The following is a 4,931-nucleotide window of genomic DNA, read 5'->3' on the forward strand; positions in this document are numbered from 1 at the left end:
AGCAGGAAGCTCAGAGGCAGAGATTTACAGCTTCAGCTCATCCCAGGACACCTGTGAACGTGGACTCCTGCAGCTGCAGGTCCAGTTTATAGTCTGTGTGGATGTGTAGGAAAGACTCGGCTCTGCACCAGGCAGATGATCGTACCGGCTGGTCTCGACACATCCAACTTCATCATCCTCAACTCGGCAACTGAACAAAAAGTGCCTCATGGAAATACAAGGTCAGAAATCAAAGGGACTCAAACAGCCTTGTCTCAAACTGAAGAGACACTTCTTTATACAGCCAAAAGTCATCTATACATCACATTAAAGTGTGTTGGGACAAGTAGAACGTGGATGAGAAGGTTGAACATCAAAGATTTTTTCTCTGCTCATCACGGATTTATATAAAACTCAATTTTCCTCTCTCTGGCGACGCTGTGTTGATCCACAGACGGCTGACTTCTGTCCGTGATGCAGAGCAACATCCGCAAAGGCTGGAGTCTGAGGAGCTTCAGAGTTAGGGCGGTTACATGCTACCCAAATCTTTGCAAACCAAAACATCTCCCTGGGTGGAGAAAAGATCGGGGGACATGTTTTTCTGTCAGAGTCGACAGCACGACGCTGAATATCGGGCACGCTTGTTTGATTAACCAAAAGCTGAACTGCACCGGGGTTTTGTCGTCCAACTATCTTGTCTGCTTGTCATGAGCATAACCTTAAAAATACAGAAAGGTTGTTGACTCAGGAATGCATTTATCAGCGATGTCTAATTCTGAGGCTGAGGTCCTCCGCTCACTGTGGATTTCCAAGTATGTTGAGCTGTTGTTGATGCTAGAGGCTAAAAAAACATTAAGTTTGACAGGAAACCTCCCAAACAAAGTCCAAACTCTAAGTTAACGAGACAATCTGTATCTGAATCAGAGCTGAGATAAGTTTTCTCCACAGGGTCCAAAGTAAATACGTTGTCTTTCTCTCCTGATGCTCACTAAGTGTTGGTAAATCTGGACACTTCCTGTCGAGCTGTAAGAGCAGAACCTTTTCAGGGAGTAGGAGGGAAAGGATTACGTTCCCAGAGCTTGTTGGGGGCCTTTTAATGTGAAACAAGGGGAATATTAAGGTGAAGCTATTTTCTGGGTCAGTAACTTGCATGTCGCGTGTGGACATCTAACATCTTTAATTACACACTGCGGTCACCAACGTTTGTTTGGTTTTTTTTTTTTAAGGAATCTGACTTCCTGGAAAGACTAACGGAGCTGAGCAAAAACTTTCCACTTCATGTTTCTGCTTCGCATGACCTGACAACGTGTGCACACATCAAAGTGCCAATATTCACATCCACCGTTGGACTTGATGTATGTTTAATTCTGTTTTAATGTTGTTGTTTGTTCTCTGAAATGTTTGATGTATTTTTCAGTTTCAGGCATGCCTCACTTTTCTGGGTTAGAGAAATTATCTGTATTAAATATTCCCATTACAGCACTCACCGACACATTCAATCTCAGACTGCAGCAATTTTCAAAAATGTGTTCTCTTAAGCAGCATTAAGGGTTGAAGCAGGGCGCGTTTCAGGGCAGCTAACTACCATTTGTCACTTCAGATCTTTGCTCTGCAAACAGACAATCACATCTGATCTGAAATTACAGCCACGGTGGTCAACGTGTCAGGAAAACGACAGGATACTGATAACGAAGGGCTGATTCCTCTAAATGTCTGTAAATGAATAACCAAGGCTGAAATGATCATGACAGGCGCAGACATTTGGACCCTCCTTCAGGATTCACCACAAAAATATACATCTGCCCGGTAGATTGAGCCTCAGACTTGAATGCACCAGGATGTGTAGTGTCAGCACTGTTAATGAGGTGACTTAATTGGGCCTTGAAGGGGCCTTGAAGGGGCCCTGAAGGGGCCCTGAAGGGGCCCCAAAGCAAAGGAAAACCAGTACAACTGCTTTCAGACTGCAAATGGTTCCCGAGGAAAAGGAGACCAGATTCACTCACAAACACTGTTCAACTGCAGGAACCAACAGCAAATTCAATGATACCTCAATTAACTTTTTCACCAACATCAGAATGGCTTTTACATTTAGATGACTCAGAACAGGCCAGTAAACAACATTAATGCTGTTTTATAACTCAGGTTGTGTTGGAGCCTGCACATGAAACATCTGTAATAAAATCAGGAGGAACAACTCGCAAAAATACAAATATATTAAAAAAGGAATGAAATTTTAGTTTATTGGTTCACAGGATTGGATGATCCTGAGCAGAAGCTTGGTCACTTATTTCTCCCTCTCAACTCTTTTTATGGATATGTATGTTTCCACCTGTTAAAGCAGAAAACGCTGGAACTTAAAGCCTAAAGGGGATTGCGGCCGTCACTTCCTGTTATTATACCGGTGCCTGATGAGTCCAGACCCGTGTGGGTGGAGGTGAAGCACAGCTGAATTTAAAAGGAACGGAATTAGCCGAGTAGTTATTACGCCAAAGCTCATGATTTATTCTCCGATAATGGTTTTCTCTCCTGCGTCCTGTTAAACCCATCAAACCCCTCAATCATCAGCAGCTCAGCTTTTTAAAAATGCTCAAAAAATGGTGTGAAAGGACGTCTTTCTGAATCCAGGATAACTCCACCTGAGACACATCGAATCATACAGATGGCAAAAGGTTCAAATGAGTAACAGCTCACAGTCTCCACCGGCTGTAGGGCTCCATCACTCACACAACCACCGTCCTCAAGCACCAAATGTGGATTAATCCGCCGCTGAAAATAGTTCCCAACAAGGTCGCAGCCAATGAGCTTCGAGCTTGAAGAGACAGATTAACGAATTGATTTGATTTTGGTGCTTTTATGGGACGTGTCGGCCTTGAGCCTTATCTTTATCACACAGCTGAATGTTTACCAATGAGATGCATTGTGGGAAATGCAGGAAATCAATTAAGCTAACTGCTAGCTATTTTTCATTGACAGCTCAGTCTGAACACTGTGTGATATCATCAAAGCGTAGTTTCCACCTTTTAAAACAATCAAAGGATGTCGCGTCGTTGGGGATTTTAAATGTGGAGGTCACTGAGCACTTTAACGAGCCCCATCACACCTCCGGAGGCCGAGCAGTCGAGTAAATGTGGAGGTCTTTGTGGAGCCGATATTCTCTGGACAAACAAGATTAAGAAAATGAGCGTCAGCCCCCGTTAACTCGTCCCGTCTGAGCCAAACAGGGGGACGGGGACGCATTAGTCGTTGAGGTTAACTTTGCTGTGCGTCAGCAGTCCTGGTCTGTTTGTTCAGGGGCCCGGTGGGGGGGCCAACATGCAATTAACACATGAAGGATTAACAGGGCTCAGAAGTTGTGCCCATCTCGCAGGGAAAATACACGTAGAAGTGAAATCCTCCGGGTTCGGAACGTTTGTGTTTCCTCTTTTACTCTGTTTTGTCTCTCGTGCATGTTGACGTCCTCACAAAACCTGAATGAGGAAAAAATTGAAAAATGACTTGACAGTTACTTTGACAGGTTTATGATTTCAACGTTTATCAAAATATAGATTTAAAAGCTCTGCAGTTTGAAAAGACAGATCAAGTTCAAGATCATCAATAAATTGGAACAAACTGCATTGTGTTGAATTGCGTTATGTCTAAAAGTGTAATGATGTGTGCAGTTTGGTTTTGAGTTGTTGTGTTGCTTTTGTCATGAAATGACAATGTTTTGTCACCACATTGATGCTTGTTGTAATAAAGTCCAACCACAGGTTTTCAGCTTTGTGTGTACAGCGTAACAACCACGAGATAAAAGCGACAGTCATCAGGTGACAGAGGGACAAAGCACAGATAAATAAGTGCATATTAAAATAATTAAACACATAAATAAAAACATTGTGGTAATGAAAAAACACTGCTGAGAAAAGCTTCCCCATAAAATCGGGTCCAATGGGCCAAAGAGACCATAAATTTTGGGCTCAGTATCTTGTTTCAGCATTAAATCCAAAGTGAGCCAAGAGACACGAAAACTTACAATAAATTATAATAACACAGCCACAGAGTGTGTGTGGTACACAAACCATTTGTAAAATTATTGTGCTGATGAAAAGAGAATGAATTTGTTTATTCTAACGAGATTGGCTCGAAGAGAAAAGAAGAAAAGTGAAAAAGAAATTAAATTTGAGGAAAATCAGCCAACTGATGCATGTTTGTTTGGAAATGGAGTAAAGATAAGAGCAGCGTGAGTGACAGAAAACTGAACCTGGAATTTCCTCTGAATGCAGATGAGCTCTTACGAAGCTCCTCTAATTGATTGCAGCTCAAATGAACGACAGAGAAAAACACGTTGCAGCATAAATATCCACACAGCGATCAGCATCATTGGTCACTGTGGGATCGATACCGTGGTCGATACGGCCCACTTAAAGTGAGTCTGATGTATTAAATCACTGAAACTGAACAACATTACGGGATATTAAGCTCCTCACAATCAGCACTTCTACAGAGAAGACAGATGGTTCATTCACACCAACATACATCAGAGACAAAACGCTGGGCAGCACCAAACCTGTGAGACATTCAGATTTGAGTTGAAAGTTCGTGATCAGCAACAATTGGCCTTTTTTTAATTATTGGCTGCATCAGTTGTCAAAGCTCTGTCGGTTTCATTTAATCAGCTGCCAGCGGCGTTATATCCAGTTTGCGTATGTGTGAGTGTTGTGTATTAATGTGGATTAAAAACAGGAATGAAGGAACTTCGTACATTCTCTCCAACCGCAGATGAGAAAAAAATGGAGTTGCATTTATATCCTTTCCCTTCCTGTTGTTTAAAGAAACCTGACCACGGAGCAGCTAATTCTCTGGGTTTCTGTCTGCATGTTGAAACAGAAAGCTTTAACTCAGAATGAGAAAGTATCTGTTTCTCAAAAGTAAAAAATGAAACAGACCAATTTGGAAAGAGGAAAACGAGCCGG

The sequence above is a fragment of the Echeneis naucrates genome, chromosome 24, assembly GCF_900963305.1.
Source record: "Echeneis naucrates chromosome 24, fEcheNa1.1, whole genome shotgun sequence".
NCBI lineage: Eukaryota > Metazoa > Chordata > Actinopteri > Carangiformes > Echeneidae > Echeneis > Echeneis naucrates.